General features: G+C 41.8%; 1 long non-coding RNA gene across 1 annotated transcript in view; it reads left to right on the top strand.

The window, feature by feature from the left end:
• Nucleotides 1-18,873, top strand: part of LOC148149568 (uncharacterized) — a 42,058-nt gene extending 23,185 nt beyond the window's left edge. Inside the window, exons 2-3 of the long non-coding RNA XR_015757600.1 lie at nt 18,248-18,359; nt 18,796-18,873. This is a non-coding gene — a long non-coding RNA (uncharacterized LOC148149568). The remainder of the gene's footprint in view (nt 1-18,247; nt 18,360-18,795) is intronic.
• The last annotated feature ends 656 nt before the right edge of the window (nt 18,874-19,529 follow it).

The following is a 19,529-nucleotide window of genomic DNA, read 5'->3' as shown; positions in this document are numbered from 1 at the left end:
ATATGTAAGCAATTTATTCAGCTAGAGGGTGATGAGTCTGTGCAGACGGCAGCGGAGGTCAAGTCATTGAGTTTCCTTAAGACAGAGATAGATAGGTTCTTGATTAGTAAGGGAATCAATGTTACAGGGAGAAGGCAGAAGAAAGAGGTTGAGAAACATACCAGCTATTAATCAATGGCAGAGCAGATTCAATGGTCTGAATGGCGTAATCCTGCTCCTATCTCTGATCTTATTATCTAAGAAAGAAAGGTGAGAGGGATTTAGGTAGAGTCCAGGAGGTCAATGATTGAAGCTGTGACAACTAATAGTGGGGAAAATAGGGAAGGAGGTGAACAAGACTTTACAGTCAGAAGGACAGAGAGTTCTGGGAAGGTTATAGAAAATGAAAGGATTACTGAGATAAGGGGGCAGCTAAGAAGGAATTTAAACATTATGTTGCATTTCTTAAGATTGAAACTTGGAGTAACTGAAAGCCAATCTAAGTTCACCCATAGTGCTAATGGGTGAACTGGACTTAGAATGGGATAGGACATGGACCACAGAGTTTTTGAGCTCAATTATACATGGCATGAAGGATGGGAGGAAGAAAATTAACATCATCCATGGAATGGTGGCAACATCATGGATGAGTGTTTCAAGACTTGAATGAGTTCATGTGGGAACAGAGAGAGGACATGTTAAAAGTTAAAAGAAATCAGCCTGGTGTTAGGGATTGTGTGATGTCAGCTGCACAACTCAGGGTCAAATCGGAAGTTAGAAACTGCCCGGTTCAGTCTCAAACAATGGCCAGGGAGCCCAATTAAATTTCTGGTAATGATGCAGTGTTCCAATTCAATCAAGGCTGTAAATTGGATAAATAATCCAGCAGCATAGAGATGGTGGACGGATCAGGAGAAACGATGGAGAGATGAAACTGGATGTAAGTTTGCTCGCTGAGCTGAAAGTTTCATTTTCAGACGTTTTGTCACCTTACTAAGTAACATCATCAGTGAGCCTCTGTTGAAGCACTGGTGTTATTGACCTGCTTTCTATTTATGTGCTTAGGTTTCCTTGGGTTGATGATGTCATTTCCTGTCGAGATGACATTTCCCGTGGTGATGTCATTTCTGGTTCTTTTTCCAAGAGGGTGGTAAATGGGGTCCATGTCAGTGTGTTTGTTGATAGAGTTCTGGTTGGAATGCCATGCTTCTAGGAATTCTCATGTATGTCTCTGTTTGGCTTGGCCCAGGATAGATGTGTTGTCCCAGTCGAAGTGGTGACCTTCCTCATCTGTATGTAAGGATACAGGTGAGAGTGGGTCAAGTCTTTTTGTGGATCGTGTGATGTTCATGTGTCCTGGTAGCTAGTTTGTCCAATGTAGTGTTTGTTAGGTGAAACTGGATATCATCTGCCTACTGTGTAAGATGTCTGCAAATGATGTTACCAAGAGACAACACATAGGTAAGGAGGAGAAGAAAGTTTTAGGAGACACCATAAGTTGTGGAATAATGTGCAAGAGACAAGCCTTTGTTGGGCATAATCTGCCTGAGCTGGTAATGGATAAAGCAAAGCCAGAAGAAAATGCATTCAACAATGGCAAAGGCTACAGAAAGAGCAAGAAGCTTGTGGATAATATTCTCAGCCTGAGAGAATGCATATTTGGTTAGGGCTGTAGGTTTTGTAGAAAGGAAGGTAGACTCACATAGCAACCTCCAATATAGAACTGTGGGAAAGATGAGTGTGAATCTGGAAGGTCATACTTCATTCACTGTTGTTAGAGAGAACAAGGTGGTTAGAGACAGGGTGTTAGTAAGTGAATCAGAGAACATCCACCCTTCTGATTGTGTGATGGAGGGAAGATCATTAATGAAGCAGCAAAGACAGCTGCACCTAGGACATTACCCTGAAGAATACATGCAGAGATATCCCGGAGCTGAGAAATTGACCTCAAACGACCACAACCATACTCCTTTGTGCCAGGTCTGACTCCAATCAGCAGAGTTTTCCCTTGATTCCCATCAACTCCAGTTTTATTGGAGCTCCTTCTTGTACACTCAGTTAAATGCTACCTCAATGTCAAGAGCAGTCGCTCTCACTTCTCCTCTGAAATTCTATTCCTTAAACCAAGGCTGTAAGTGGTCAGGAGCTGGCTGGCCCTGGTAAAACTCACGCTTAGCATCAGTGAGCAGGCTATCGCTAAGCAAGTGCTGATTGACAGCACTCTTGATGACTTTACTGATGGTCAAGAGTAGACAAATGGATCAGTTATTGGCCAAGTTGGATTTGTCCTTCTTTTTGTATACAGCCATACCTTGTTTTCTGCAGAGATGCCAGTGTCAGAGCTGCACTGGAACAGCATGCCTAGGGATGCAGCAAGTTCTGAAACATGAGTCTTCAGTAGTATTGCTGGGATGTTGTCAGGGCTCACGGTCTTTGCAGCATCCAACGCCTTCAATTGTTCTTGATATCACATGGAGCAAATTGGGAAAACAGAAAACTGGCTTCTGTAAGCAAAAGTAACAGTACCCATGGCCAAAACCACTCACGGTACCATAAATAATAGCGTGAGAAATGGAAACGTTGCATTTTAACTACAAGCCACAAACTTCAACTCTGCTTTCCTGCTGATAGTAGAGAGTTAAGATTGCTCCTCTATGATCTAGTATATCCAGCACCAGAAGGAGGTCAATTGTTTAGGTTTGTTTAGGTACCTACAGTGTGGAAACAGGCCCTTTGGCCCAACAAGTCCACACCGACCCTCCGAAGAGATACCCACCCCCTTTATTTACCCCTGACTAATCCACCTAACACTACGGGCAATTTAGCATGGCCAATTCATCCAATCTGCACATCTTTGGACTGTGGGAGGAAACCGGAGCACCCGGAAGAAATCCACGCAGACACGGAGAGAACTCGCAAACTCCACACAGTCAGTTGCCCGAGGCCTGACATACACCCCTTACTGTTTATGCTCCATGGGGGAATCTCTAGAAATTAACCCCCACATGCCTGTCTGTAATGAGATGGCTTTGTTAACCTGTAATACTATACTGTATGATTTGTGTGTCCGCACTCTATGCTCTTTTTAACTGTCTACTTATCTTCTTGTTTTCCAAATAGTATGTGACCTCCTTATTATCAAAATGCACCAGCTCATTGATCAAAGTAGAAATTAATATGTTTATATATCCAATTACTTAAAAACAAATACATGAATATACAATGTTATGGACCAGGCCAGATCCCCTCAAAACATTTTAAGAAGGTAACCTAGACCCTAATGTTTTAGTATTTTTTAAGCAGATGTTGAGTGGATATTCCAGGAGTGATGCAGCTGGTCAAACCACTCAGCTTTAGACAAAACATGATTTGGAGATGCCGGTGTTGGACTGGGGTGTACAAAGTTAAAAATCACACAACACCAGGTTGTAGTACAATGGGTTTATTTGAAGCACTAGCTTTATGAGCGCTGCTCCTTCATCAGGTGGTTATCCAAAATCTAGTGCTTCCACATAAACCTGTTGGACTGTAACCTGGTGTTGTGTGATTTTTAATTTTAAACAAAAGAAAATTTACTTAAACGCTATGGATGAAACATGAACAAAAGAAAACAGAATTTAGAATAACAACTTATTTGATAACCCAACCGACTCTATTGCAACTTAGCAAAGGATCCCCACCACATCCCATAAACACACCCCCTTGGTAAAAGGTAAATTCAAACATAGGTTCTTACTGGCAGGAGTGGTTTCTGAGAGAGAGAGAGAGAGAGAGAGAGAGAAACAGAGAGAGAGAAAAACAGAGAGAGAAAGAGAGATATTGAGAGAGAGACACAGAGAGAAAGAGAGCATTCCGGCAAGAAACCTCTGTTGAAATATGGAACAGCTTTTCATTCCAGCTGCTTCTCTAGATCCCCACCAGCTTTTTCACTGCCTGCTAAAACTAAACCAAAGTAGAAAAAAAGCCTGAACTGGAGAACTGGCCACTCCCTTGCCATTGTTTTCAAGTAGACGTTCCAAACTTATCAGTATTACTGCCTTTACGACCACTCTTGAAAAACCAAGGACAACATTTGTTTGTTAAAGGGGCAGCATCATCACGACAAGTTCATTAGAGCAGCTTTGTAGTTTTATGTCTGTACTAGTGACTTTATGCCCTCCTTGCAGCGCTTTCCAAATAGTATGTGACCTCCTTATTATCAAAGGAAGACCCCCCCCACTTGGACTTCCTGCCACACTGCCAGTTATTGTCTACTTATGGTCCTCTTTTGCTGCCTTTTTGCTAAGATGGCACAATGGCTCAGTGGTTAGCATTGCTGCCTCACAGCGCCAGGGTCCCAGGTTCCATTCCAACCTCGGGTGACTGTCTGTGTGGAGTTTGCACATTCTCCCCGTGTCTGTGTGGATTTCCTCTGGGTGCTCCAGTTTCCTCCCACAATCCAAAGATGGGCAGGCCAGATGAATTGGTCATGCTAAATTGCCCATAGTGTTAGGTGCATTCGTCAGAGGGAAATGGGTCTGGGCGGGTTTCTCTTCGGAGGGTCAGTGTGGACTGGTTAGGCCAAAGGGCCTGTTTCCACACTGTAGGGAATCTAATCTAATCTTTGCCAGTGTTGGGAGCACAAGCAAATAATGGCCCTTTTGCTTGAGGGCTCACTTTGGTGGTGGGTGAGGCTTTGTAGGGGTGGTGGCTGTCTCATTCAAAAGCACTCAGAATCCCATCGAGGGCTCCAGCACCAAGAAGAGAGAAGACCTGCTGAGATCTGCCCTCTCATCCTTGCCACCACCCTCCCTCACAATGCCTTCCCCTGCAAAAGTTACTCCATAGTCCTTTTGCAGTCCTCTCTCATGTCTGCTCAGGTCCTTCCTTGATTCAAGGTCTTCACAGGTGGCATAATACCTGAAAGAGCCACCATAAACAGTGGCACTACTGAGGGCGGATGTGATTGGCTGGTATCTCTGGTCAGCTAGGTGTTCTGCCCCAGCCATTCCTGGTGTTTTTGATCTGGGGGAAAGGTCATCCTTGTCCCATTAAGTTCCAAAGTGGCATAAGATGAGGTGAATCTTCTTTAAATGATGCAGTGCCAGATTCTCACCAGCACTCCAGAGCAGTTGCCTCCACAAGATTTTCCCCAGTAGTTAACAATCTGGAAATTTGAGCTCTAACTCCATTGTGGCTGCTGGGGAATTTGCATTCAATTTATTAAATTGATCTGGAATAACATGCTAGCTTCAGTAATAGTGACCATGAATATATTGGATTGTTTTGTAAACCTAGTTGGCTCGTTAATGTCTTTCAGGGAAGGTATTCTGCCATCCTTACCTAGTCTGAGCTACAAGAAACCCCAGACCCACAGTAAATTAAAACAAAGAACTGCAGATGTTGGAAATCCAAAACAAACATTGCAATTGTTGGAGAAACTCAGCAGATCTGGTAGCATCTATTGAGAGAGAAACAGAGTTAAAGTTTCAAATCCAGTGACCCTACTTCCAGTTCTGAATAAAGGTTACTGAACTTGAAATATTAACTCTGTTTTCTCTATCAGACCTGTTGAGTTTCTCTGGCAATTTCTGCTTTTGTAGCAAGCCACCCTGTTATATTCAAGAAGGCAACTCAGCATCAACTTTTCAAGGTCAATTTGGAATGGATAATAAATCCTGGTCTTGTCAGTGATGCCAAAACCCATGAATGGATAACTAAAAAGGAAAGAGTAAGTGGGTCACTAATGAGTTCTGGATTCTTTCAGCGCATGTTATAAACTGGAGGATTAATTGGTTATTTGATTTGTGTGAAATGAATGGGCACTGATGCAGGCCCCAGCTCTGAAAAGCTTACAAAGAGCTTTATCCTGATTAAAAATCTCTGAAAATATTTACAAATGACGATTTATGAAGTAATTTCCTTGCCTTTGATTGGGGATTTGGCTGAACTTGATGTGAAGTTTCATCTGGAATGTGTTTTGAACTTCCAACATTTACAGTAACTGAGGGAAGCACTGCTGCCAAGTTCAGTGGGTGTTAAATTGTTGAGGAAATGGGAGGTTTGATTTTGTTATTATTGGATTAGGAGCTGAATTCTAATTTTGGCCGATCTACCTCTAACACTGGTGCATTGTTCTCCTTGCATGGCGTGTGCTGTCAGAAACAAAAGGCAGCTCATCCCAAAATTGGGGGCAATAGAATCGCAACTTGAACAGCTTTTCGCATACAAGAGCTTCGACACACATAGACACACAGACAGACACACACGCACGCACATACATGTACACACAGATATACATTGACTACACTATGTGTGGGAATGGGGTGTAGTCACTCACTGCTGGCGATGAATCAAGTCACATGATAAATATTTAGCACCTGGCCGTAACATGCTGGGTGGAGGGGAAGTGACAAAATAAGAATGTCACAAATTTAACAAGTCTCACCGAGAAAACTTTGAAGCGTGGAGAGGTGACTTTCAACCTTAATGGGAGCATTAAATTCGCAGAATTGGACCAGTTCGCCATGATACATCACAATCCACTTTCCCTCACTCTCACTGCCGTGCCCAATTCTCCAACTATCAAAGGTAAATGCTATTTGCAATCTGTGGACTACCACAAGCAGAACTGTACCTTGGCAAAACAAAGATTAACCTGTAACACTGGCTTTCTTTGAAAATATGTTGAGAGAGAAGGCAAAAATAGATTAGAGGACACACAAACGCAATAATATAAAATGCACTAAAAGCACTCAATATGCTACATGCATATATTTCTGTGAGGCAAGACAACTACTATAGCTACTTTCATTGAATTGCAGCAGCCTATGGATACAGTACAGAGATCATTCAGGATGTCATGTCCATGCTGTCTCAGTGCAAGAGTAACTCATACTAAGTTCCATTTGTAAATCCTTTCAGTGTGTGCAGAAAATTGGCTCCCAGTTAAGCAAAGTCTTGATTTTAGAATTCTCTTCCTTGAGTTCAATACCTTTCAATACCTCACTCCTCCGGAGTCACTTCCAGCCACCTCACCCTCTGAGATCCTAAACTCGTTTAATTCTCACCCTTCCAGCATATCGGATTTTAATCAGGTGCAAATTACTGCAGATGCTGGAATCTGTGCTGAAAACAACAAATGCTGGTGATCACAATAGGGGCAGCATGGTGGCTCAGTGGTTTGGACTGCTGCCTCACAGCGCCAGGGACCCACATTTGATTCCAGCCTCAGGCGACTGTCTGTGTGGATTTCCTCTCACTGACCAAAGATGTGCAGGTTAGGTGAGTTGGCCATGCTAAATTGCCCAAATGTTCAGGGATGTGGGGGTTAGGTCAGGGGGAAATGTAGAGTAGTAGGTAGGGGAATGTGTCTGGGTTGAAAGACCCACTCTTCAGTGCGTCCACGTGGACTTGTTGGGCCAAAAGGCCAGTTTCCGCACTGTAGGGGCTCTATGATTCATAGCGAGTCAGACAGCATCCATAGAGACACTGCAAGCTAACATTTCGTGGCTAGATGACTCTTCATCAGAGCTGAAGTGGTGTGGAAGGAGACAGCATTTATACTATACTTGGGGTGTAGGTGACTGATAGTAGTGGGATGTAGGGTGTTGGCAGAGGAAAGATGTTGATTTTAATCACCCAGTCATTGATGGCTGTACCTTTACGCTATCTAAGCTCTGGAACCCTTCTCCAATACGCTCCACCTCTATTTCTCTCACCCTCCTTTTCACCTTAGTAAAACAAAACTACCTGTTTGACAAAGCCCTGTATCTTAATATCCCCTTACGCATTTCAGTGTGAATGTTTATTTGAAAATGCTTGTGCATGAGTCCACGAAGATGCTTTACTACTTTAACAGCTAGATTAATGTCAGTTGTTGTTATGAGTAACAGAACCCATTGTCTTTAATCCGTACATCCGTGAAAGCATCATTGCTTTTAATAATGCATTTGTTGATGATTGCTTGATGATGGAAGAGATCGGTACCAGAGTGCCACCTTCGCTGCCCATGATAGAAAATTACAATGTAAATGGGCAAATGGAATTGAGCCGTCAAACAAGAACATGCTCAGTGCATGCCTGGAGCCCAGACTAAATTTCAAATTTTGCTGTTGGAAAGTTTCCAGGTGGAAAGTAATGTCAAAAACAAGGCAGTCAGTTTGTGAAAAGAACACCATGTGTGGTTTATGATTTCTTTGAGAAGACATGGTTAAGATAATTAAGCGGAATGTGTTTTGACTGCTATGATACATGTCATTCTTATTATTATGAAATAGAGCAACATAACAGTCTATATCTTAACCACATCTCACCAAAAGATCATTGGAATCAAAGCATTGCATGTAAGAACACAGGAAAAAGAACAAAAGAAGAATTATTCTGCCTCGATAGACCCAGGGTACCTCATTTTCATTAAGCTAGTGAGTTGTGAACTCTCACGAATAGCTCACGGGTGAAGACAATCAGAAGTTGGGGCAGCCGTATGCCAGCACCTAACGTTTTCCTTTTAACAGAGCATTTGTACCTGATGCGGCTAAACTTACGTTCGCTTCCATAACATAAGAACGAGATATGGGTATCATAATGCTGAAAGACTCAAGAGATCTTTATTACAGTTACTGGTATCAACATATTTATTGAATCACAGGCCCTACTGTGACTTGGCTGGTGTTTGGCAATTCGGTCATAAAATGTAACCCTCTTCCCTCAGTATGTCATGCTTCAAATGGCCCCTATAAGATGGAGAATGAGCCCCTTGTACAATCAAGTCATATGCCATGATACATTGATCATAACATGAGCATGTTTCTTTAAGGTATTTTGCTTATTAGGCATGAGACACAACACAACAGTGTGTGAATTTAAAAACAATAATTTATTGGATATGAATGTTGCTGACATTTATCACCAATTCCTAGTTACCCTCGAGAAGCTGATGGTGAGCCACCTCTTGAACTACTGTAGTCTATGTGGTCATTCACAACGAGAGAGTTCCAGGATTTCGACCCAACAATAACAAAGGAATGATAATATAGTTCCAAGTTAGTATGGTGAATGACTTGGAGGGGAATTTGCAGGAGTTGTTCTCAACTGTTGTCCTTCTAACTGGTAAAAGTTGTGAGTTTGGAAGGTATTGTTGGAGAAGTCTTGGTTATTTTCTGTAGTGCAGGTTACAAATAGCATACAGTGGTCAGTGGTGGAAAAGTGAACATTTAATGTGATGAATTGGTACCAATTAAATGGGCTGCTTTGTCCAATGTCTTCCCCATCTACTAAGGTGTTGTTGGAACTGCACTCATCCAGACTATAGGAGAGTATTCAATCACACTCCTGACTTGTACCTTGTAGACAGTGGACAGCCTTGTAGATTCAAGATATGAAGTTTCTGTTGGACATTTTGACCCGTTCTTGTCATCATGGGCATTCATAGGACTGGTTTCAATTAATGTTTCTGGTTAGTAGTAATCCCAAAGATTCTGATAGTGGGAGATTTACCAAAGGTGATACCATGAAAGGAAGGTGGTTAGATTCTCTCCAGTCTGAGGTGGCCATTGCCTGGCACTTGCATAGTGTCAATGATACTTGTTACTTATCGGCCCAAACCTGAATTTGTCCAGGCCTTGCCGCATATGCTCAAACACTGCTACATTAACTGAAGAATCACAAAAGGTGCTGGAACATGGTACAGTCGTAAGTGAAAATTTCCACTTCTGATGTTATGATGGAGGCAAGGTTATTGATGGAGCAGCTGAAGATGGTTGGGCCTAGAACACTGAGGAAATCATTCAGCGATGTCCTTGGGCTGAGATAACTGGCCTGCAACGGTCACTCCACTTTCATTTGTGTTAGGTATTACTTCAACCAGTAGAAAGGTTATCCCGATTTCTATTCATTTCAGTTTTGCTGGGATGTTTTGCTGCCACATTCAGTGAAATGTTGCCTTGATATCAAGAGCAATTGCTTTTACCTTTCCTTTTGAATTTAGCTCCTTTGTCTATATTTGGACCAAGATGGAAATGAGGGTAGCATCTGATTGTCCATGCCAGAGCTCAGGCAGAAGATCAACCATGACAGCATTGAATAGTGAAACTGGCTCAATGGGCTACATGATCTGATCCCACTTCGACTTTCCCAGTTCTTATGTTCTTCTGTTGATCATCCTTTAAGCAGTTCTGGGATATGTCCTTCTGTTCAAGTATCAGGGAAGAAATTTATACAATAGTTAGCAGCAAACTCCAGCTCTCCATTATTTCCCTAGCGTGTGTGAGAGAGAGTCCGTTGATGTTCTTTGATTAGTTAAACGTTTTGAATGTGACTTTGTTCTGGGAGAAAGGCATATGAGACTCTTGTAAGAGCAAGTATGTTCACTGCTCTCATAGCTAAAATTTGTCTGATGCCTGTATTTACTAGACTGACTCATTGCGCACATGGTTCAGACTACTGCAAAACAGTAGTACTGAAAGGCGAGTCATATCCCTTCAGAAAAACAACTGCTCAATCTACGACAATGAAAGTTGTCAGAAACCAATATCCTTGGTTTCTGTAGTATCAAGTCTGTGATTCATGATTATTCATTCCCCGGTAACTCATACAGCTCTTCTGATAGTAATTGAAATGTAAAATTTTGTAGAACACAACATAGTGATTTTTATTCCCAGTAGAAACAATACAATTCAACAACTAAGGCTTTGGTCTTGAGTTGTGAATGTATCCACATTGGGTTCAGTTCCATGTGATTTATCCACTACTCATTACATTCTAGGAATGACAAGTGTAACTTAAGAAATGTTATTTTTTTTTGTTTATTACATTTTTCCTATCTATCTTGAGCCGGTATGTTAACACCTAAAGTGATGACAGTCAAATCAATTTCTGCTGGGCCTTGATAATCATTTTACTTTCAATCCTTGAGTTTTGCCTTTGAGCAAGGAGAAAACACACTCAGAATATGTTCTTTCTTTACAACACCACAGGCTATATTCCTTATGGAATATCAAAATGTCAAGGTGCAAATATGTGCCTTGCAAACGCAGAACGCACTCACTAAAATGTTTAATGGCTGAAAAAGCAAAACAGTGAAATATGTCTAAAATGACATGTTGTCTGTTTTATTTTTGCCTTGTTTGATGTTTTGCTCACAATCAATTATTGAGCATAGTTGAGTGAGCTGGAAGTTGATCTATACTCAATCAGGTCATGCCACGCTTGAGCTAATTACCAGAAGCATGCTACAAGAGAGACCGTGAGTGACTCAATAGTTTCTTCCAATTTCCTTCTTGGCGGGGGGAGTTTCTCAAACAGCCGAGAGTGAGGTGAATCAATGTGTGATGAATCCTGGACTGACTGTTTGCCTTTCCTCTGGGAAAACTGTCATCAATCTACAGTTTTTATTATTCTATACTTTCACAAGCATGCTGTAGAGTTGTGATTGAGGGTGAAGCCAATTCTGACTGAGAGGAATCCAGCCGTCCCTGTAAGGTAAACTTATTTACTGTCACCTATGGAAGCACGCCCTAACTATTTCACTTCCCATAGTAGAGAAAGAGAAATGAGGTGAGAAAAGAAGAACTGGAAAACTTGCAACAGCCTTGCAAAAGAAGGCAATTCAATGACCGATGACAGAAAGACACTGACACCAGTTTTCATATAATCCATCATAACTTCAATTAGCTCTGCAAGGTTATATCAAGAGATAATAAGGAGCTTCAAAGTTTTACGAGCCCTAATTTACTCCCACTGTCCTTATTTGTCCACTCCCACGTTACTGACCTCCAATAGTGGTGAGTGGGTTGTGGATATTCCTGTGGCCTTACATCCTGCTATTAGTTGTTGACTTAATCAACACAAGGTTTGCTTTTATTGGCTCAGTGTGATCTTACTGCCTTGGAGATAATATTGATGATATAATACACTCTTGACCTGAAAAAATTGTAGTCCCATTTTCTCATTGATGAATTACATTTGAACCTAATGACTGCTATCAATGTGTTATCCAGATTTTCTTTTGAAAATCGTGAGCTTTGCAACAAAAGTGGTTTACAGTTCACCCAAGGCTCAATGTATTCAAGTAGTTTTAACCTCTCAGTTTTAATACCATCCTTTTGAATCATTTTTGCACCTTGTCCAATGTTTCTGTATCCTTTTCATAACATCGAGTCCAAAATGTTCACAGTACACTCAATGGGATGGAACCAAGGTCTTATATATGATTAAAGTAATTTTTCTGCTTTAAAATTCTATTCCTCTAGAAACAAGTTTCCCTATTTATGGCCTTATAATAACCATTTTCTCTTTGCTTCTTGTACATTTTCCCCTTCGGTACAAAGTTAAAAATCACACAACACCAGGTTATACATACTAGCTTCCAAATAAACCTGTCGGACTAGAACCTGGTGTTGTGTGATTTTTAACTTTGTCCACCCCAACACCGGCATCTCCAAATCATCCCCTTTGGTAAGTATGGAAAGGTTTGGCCAGCTGATTAGTAATCCGTTTGAACCACCTCATGACCATTCTTTCTATGGTGAACAGGTGTGACAGTGGGAGTTGAGACCAGAGCTTCTGGGTTGGAGGAACAGTCACTACTTACAGAACCACAAGTCCTATAGACAATGTGTCAGTACTTCACCAACTGTCTATCCCATATTCAAAGTTTCTGCGAAGATTTGTAGCTCGGGTGCTCGCTGTTGTGGTTCTGTTCGCCGAACTGGGAATTTGTGTTGCACACGTTTCGTCCCCTGTATAGGTGACATCCTCAGTGCTTGGGAGCCTCCTGTAAAGCACTTCTGTGATCTTTTCTCCAGCATTTATAGTGGTTTGAATCTGCCGTTTCCAGTTGTCAGTTCCAGCTGCAGTGGCCGGTATATTGGGTCCAGGTCGATGTGCTTATTGATTGAATCAGTGGATGAGTGCCATGCCTCTAGGAATTCACTGGCTGTTCTCTGTTTGGCTTGTCCTATAATAGTAGTGTTGTCCCAGTCAAACTCATGTTGCTTGTCATCTTCGTGTATGGCTACTAAGATCAGCTGGTTGTGTCGTTTCATAGATAGTTGGTGTTCATGGATGCGGATTGTTAGCTGTCTTCCTGTTTGTCCTATGTAGTGTTTTGTGCAGTCCTTGCATGGGACTTTGTATACTACGTTGGTTTTGCTCATGTTGGGTATCGGGTCCTTTGTCCTGGTGAGTTGTTGTCTGAGTGTGGCTGTTGGTTTGTGCACTGTTATGAGTCCTAGTGGTCGTAGTAGTCTGGCTGTCAGTTCAGAAATGTTCTTGATGTATGGTAAAGTGGCTAGTCCTTTGGGTTGTGGCATGTCCTCATTCCGTTATCTTTCCCTTAGGCATCTGTTGATGAAATTGCAGGGGTATCCGTTTTTGGCGAATACATTGTTCCTCTTTTTGCAGTTCTGGTGTGCTGCAGGACAACTCACCAGGACAAAGGACCCGATACCCAGCATGAGCAAAACCAACCTAGTATACAAAATCCCATGCAAGGACTGCACAAAACACTACATAGGACAAACAGGAAGACAGCTAACGATCCACATCCATGAACACCAAATAGCTATGAAACGACACGACCAGCTATCCTTCGAATTCAGCCAGTGAATTCCTAGAGGCATGGCACTCATCCACTGATTCAATCAACAAGCACATCGATTTGGACCCAATATACCGGCCACTGCAGCGGACAGCTGGAACTGACAATCGGAAGCGGCAGATACAAACCACTACAATGCCGGAGGAAACATCACAGAAGCGCTTCACAGGAGGCTCCCAAGCACTGAGGATGTCACCTAGATAGGGGACGAAACATCTGCAACACAAATTCCCAGCTCAGCGAACAGAACCACAACGTCGATCCCATATATTTAAGATCCCTTTGACTCTCTCTCTGCCCTAGATTTTAAAAAAAAATTATGTCATGAGATGTGGATGTCACTGGCCAGGCTGCTATTTAGATCACTGTTGCCCAAGAAATACATGGTTTTATTTTATACTTCCACCAAAATACACCCTTTCGTGCTTGCATTCACATTTATTTGTCTGTTTCACAAACATGCTGCAGGTTTGTTAATGTGTCCCTGTTCCAGAGCTTGTGCGTATCACCTATCATCTAAGGAGCAGGGGACTCAGCGTTTCAAGTATAAGCTCTTCATCATTCCTGATGAAGAACTTACGCTTGAAATGTCGATTCTCCTGCTCCTCGGATGCTGCCTGACCTGCTGTGCTTTTCCAGCACCGCACTTTTCAACTGTGATCTCCAGCATCTGCCGTCCTCACTTTCTCCCTGTATCACCTATCATCTCAATTTGGTGAAATCTGTGAATGTTGAAATTATACTTGATTCTATATAATTTGGCATGTTCTCAAATTTTCTCACCGTAGAATAAAGAAGAGCAAATTTTCCAACTGAACAGACTGTCCCTTGATTAAGCTGGGACCAGGTGAGTCGACCAAAACTAAATTGAAGATAACATCTGAAGTAGCAGAAAGTCTGAAGCTAGTAGGTGAACTTGTAAAGTGAATCAAAACATAGACAAGCTGAGAGGAACATTGCGAACAGTAACACTATTGTGTAAAGTATGATTAATAGTGGAAAGAATTCAATGAAAATACTTCCTTTACAGAATCGGGACAGTTCGACTAAAATGACAAATTGAGCGAATAATATTTAAAAGGAATTAGAACTGAAGAGTAACACATGAATTAATGTTCTGATTTTTCACATCTAAAGGCAGCCTCGGCTGACGAGACTAGGCAGTCTAGTCCATTACAAGCAAAAAGTCAAGTGGAACTAAAGGATTGTGTCCATTTGAAAACTGCAAATGTCAACAGCTTTACAATCACTCATTTTGATTTAAGAAGCGAATCCTATTTATAGATATTTATATATAAAATTCCTCATAAAGCTTTCAATTATTTAAATTAATGAACAATTAATGTCTCTCTCATCAACCATAAAGACAACCAATTACCTACACAGAACTCTCAGTCAAACTGCCCCTTATTCAAAGTCAGTCAGAAAGATGATGAACACAGGCTGTGTAAAAAATGGAAACCTGAAATTGGTTGAGTTGTTAGAACTAGTATTGAGTATGAAGAGTGGATTATCCATGGAAAAATTCACTCCAGAGATTTCTAGCCTGCTACAGATAACTTGGAAGTACATGACACAGTCAGGGCAAAATAATGATCTATTTCTCAACATGCCTGAACTCAGCACTAGCTATCTCAATATGGAATGGCTCAAGAATGGAGTCCTTCTGTTCATGACCTGTGGGTTCCTTCTCCTGACTGTTTCCCAGCTTACAAACAGATCATTGTAAGAAAGCTACAACTCTTAAGTCGTGTGGACTTTCTAGGATGTACTTTAGGCTCTGCACAAACTATATCAGAAAGCAACTAGTCAAAACATTAATATTGGTTAAAGCAAATCAATGAATATGCCCCAATGTAGTAATTTAAAGTGGGACAGTGGGATCTTAAAAGCAACATAATTTAACAAAGATAGTCTAAGCACAGACAGTAATTGTTAGAGAGCATGGATGGATTTTGGCAGGACTTTGGTATGTACTGTATATCTTAATGCTGATTCTGTCTCCAACATTGACTTTTGAAAGACGTGAATGTATTTCAAAGAGTCTTATGTATATAGGAACTGCAGAATATAGTCCACACTCCCATGAGTGAACTTTAGCATCTTTATTAACATAGTTATTTTCAGAGCATGAGAAGCTATACTGCTGAAGCCTTACAGACACAGGCTCCAGTTCCATGTGACATAACTCCTTCTGCACTTGATCAGACGCTGTCCTTGGAGTAAAAGACATAATTAACCATTTAGTTCACAGCAACTGGATAATTTGTAGTTTTTGGATGACATTGAAGAAAGTGTCTGCTTTGTGGATTATTTTCTCAATGGCATGGCAATCCTTCAAAGAGTTTTATGGGTATAACTCTTTGATAAGATAGCAAGGGTTAGAACAATCCATTTATAAGATCATTTTAAAAAACAGCTCATTAGTGTTTTGGGGCATGACATGTTGAGACAGACAATGTGATGGAGGTGAAGTTGAGTGATTATTGTGAGGGAGGATTGGGAGCTGGAGTTCAATTTAGTCTGAGTTTCAGCTGAACAAGCATGGGTACTGATGGGAGATATCATAGAATCTCTACAGTGTGGAAGCATGCCATTCAGCCCATCAAGTCCACACCGAATCTCCGAAGAGCATCCCACCTCCCCCCCACCCTATGTCTGTAAACTTGTATTTTGCATGGCTAATCCACCTAGCTAATCTGGCAAAGATTTCAGATCTTAATGCCAGATAGTTAACTGAAGTTAATGCCAACAGCCTTGGCTTCGATGGAGGAACCATTGACTACCTGCAAAATATAAAATCTGAATCTGCCATTCTGGCTCAGGCTGATGAAAGGGAGTATGGAAATGGTTAAGACAAGGTAAATGACAACTGGAGTGGACCATAGGTGACAAAAGGTCAACGATAAAGAGAACTTTAATTGAGCGTGGTGGAAAATTAAATAATTTAAACGAAATTTGAACATAGCAGTTTGCCAGTTCAGTACATAGATTGATTCAATATAGAGTTGTTTGGACAGACTCCAAAATTGATTAAGGCAATGCAGCCTTTAACATCCCTGTCTCTGCTATTTTGATATGTTACCCTGGAATGGGTGATCAAGTGCTGGTGGAAGATGAGAGGGAGACTCACGAGTTCATCCAAAGAGGGATTTTTGAACATCTGCAGGATCCCAATTGAAAATGGAGGTCATTGCCTAGTGGCATTTTCACTAGACTTTAATATGGAGACCCAGTTAATGATCGGGGGGGGGACCTCAGTTTGAATCCAGTCACAGCAGAGGGTGGAACATGAATTCAAGGAAACTCTGAAATTAGGAGTCTAATAATGACCACAAAGCCTGAGACTGTCAGTAAAATCTACCTGCCCTTCAGACTAGGAAAATTGCCATCCTTACCTGGTCTGGCCTACAAGGGACGCCTGACCAACAGCAACGTGGTTGACTCTTAACTACCCTCTGGGCAATTAGGGATGGGGAATAAATGCTGGCCTAGCCAGTGACTCCCACATCCCCTGAATGAATAAAACTAAATTGGAGTGTATATTTTCCTTTCCTTTGTATCGGTTCAGGAAGTAAAATCTCCATAAATCTCCCAGGACTGATGTGGTCTCTGCTTGTTTGTATTCGGCATATAGAAATCTAATCAGCTGTTCTAAAAGGGACCATATACCGCAAGTCACTCAGCAAAATGGGGAGAGAAAGATTTGGGGCATGGTTTTGCAGATCAGAGGATATAGTAGTGTCCTGATCTTTCCACAGTGTTTGACCTTACACAACCCTTCCCAGGGCTCCCCAAAGTTTAAACGTAGCTGGACCGGCTGTGGTTCTCAAGATCTTATTCAAAAATAAATGGGAACTCTTAAAAATGTATCAATACACTGGGAAAGTAAAAGCTAACTGAAGACAATAAATTAGACGAGTAGAAATATTGTATTTTCTTAACTTAATCACTTAGTACTATCATTGTGTAGAGCCAGCTGTTAATTAAATTAGGAGGTAAAAACAATGACTGCAGATGCTGGAAACCAGATTCTGGATCAGTGGTGCTGGAAGAGCACAGCAGTTCAGGCAGCATCCAAGGACAGGCAAAATCAACGTTTCGGGCAAATGGATGTCATTGCCTAGTGGTATTTTCACTAGACTTTAATATGGAGACCCAGCTAATGATTGGGGGGGGGGGGGGGACCTCAGTTTGAATCCAGTCACAGCAGAGGGTGGAACATGAATCATTCCTGATGAAGGGCTTTTGCCCGAAACGTCGATTTTGCCTGTCCTCGGATGCTGCCTGAATTGCTGTGCTCTTCCAGCACCACTGATCCAGAATTAAATTAGGAGTCTAATGATGACCGCAAAGCATGAGACCGTCAGTAAAATCTACCTGCCCTTCGGACTAGGAAAATTGCCATCCTTACTTTGTGTTAGGTGAAGGGGTAAATGTAGGGGAATGGGTCTGGGTGGGTTGCTCTTCGGAGGGTCGGTGTGGACTTGTTGGGCTGAAGGGCCTGTTTCCACAATGTAAGTAATCTAATCTAAATGGATTTGTCTGAACTGCTCACCAACGAAGATCAAATTATACTGTGATAAAATGACCATTGCTATCTGGTTAGAGTGTACCTGGTGCCAGAACAGTTTGCATATCCCTTGTTGCATGAGACATAATTTAGAACATTCTCTTCTGTTATTTTAGGATTTGAATACAACTTACTCATTTGCTGTGCAAAGGAACTGGACCCATTGTGAAAATGCCATAAGAGAGACTACAAGAAAAAGAGGAGGATGGATGTACTGCTTGTAACAAGGTCAGCCAGATGGACCTCATAGAATATAAGTCGCCTGATTGGGGCTGTTAATCTGTTCCAATCATGGACTTCTAGCTGACAGAGATAAACACGAGTGTCAGAGGTTCTGTTCATTCTGAGAGCTGCCTCAGAGGATGCTGGGCCAGTGTGTCAAGTACAGTACACATGTAAGAGTGACTTGGTGATGGGATACTGGCCTCTGTGGAGTTATTTCACACTCCTTCTTTGAAACTCCCTGTAAATCCTTCCTCTTGGACCAAACTGGGACCTAATATCACATGGTCTGTAGATGAGAGGTAACAGTGATGAGCAAGAACCAAGGATCAGAGGAGTGTGGTGTGGGAGGTTGGAAAGTCAGGCCCATTGGAGGTCATATTGTCTTTTTCCTTAGTATCTGTCCAGTAAATAAAGTTTTCACAAACTGCATTCTTATCAGGAGCTGGTCATCCAGGAATTTGCTGAAAAATGAAGAAAGACTTCGGGCAGAACCCTCTCTCCTAGTGCTAAGCAGCAGGTCAGGCCTGAAAAGTAGAAGTGACTTAGGCTCGTGGACAGAGCAGATTTTCCCATATGACTACAGTCGGTTCTGCTATAACACGGATTTCTTCAATGCGGATTGGCTTTCACACAATTGAAGAATTTAGACCGTTATTTATAGAATGTGAAATTTCCTTAAATGTATTGCCTATAACACAATTCTGGCCCCATTGGTTTATTTGGTGCTGCTATTATGCGATTTTCTTAAAATATGGGATCACACAGGAACGGAGCTATCACATTTTTTAGAACAGACTGTATGCTCTTCTCAACACATTACATATGCACGTGCATATGAAGCTCCAAACTCTATTGGCAGGAGAACAGATTCCCCTCACTCTATCCCCAGCAGGATCTCTGCACTCTAAATTTTGGAAAGTCACCCAAACAGCAATTCATATCCGAAATGTGCCTTAGAACATAGAACATAGAACAATACAGCACAGAACAGGCCCTTCGGCCCACGATGTTGTGCCGAACATTTGTCCTAGCTTAAGCACCCATCCATGTACCTATCCAATTGCCGCTTAAAGGTCACCAAAGATTCTGACTCTACCACTCCCACAGGCAGCGCATTCCATGCCCCCACCACTCTCTGGGTAAAGAACCCACCCCTGACATCTCCCCTATACC

Source organism: Chiloscyllium plagiosum, unplaced genomic scaffold (genome assembly GCF_037043375.1).
Source record: "Chiloscyllium plagiosum isolate Xiang-an unplaced genomic scaffold, Cpla_swu_hap1 HiC_scaffold_7, whole genome shotgun sequence".
Classification (NCBI taxonomy): Eukaryota; Metazoa; Chordata; class Chondrichthyes; order Orectolobiformes; family Hemiscylliidae; genus Chiloscyllium; species Chiloscyllium plagiosum.
This window is presented reverse-complemented; position numbering and strand designations above follow the sequence as displayed.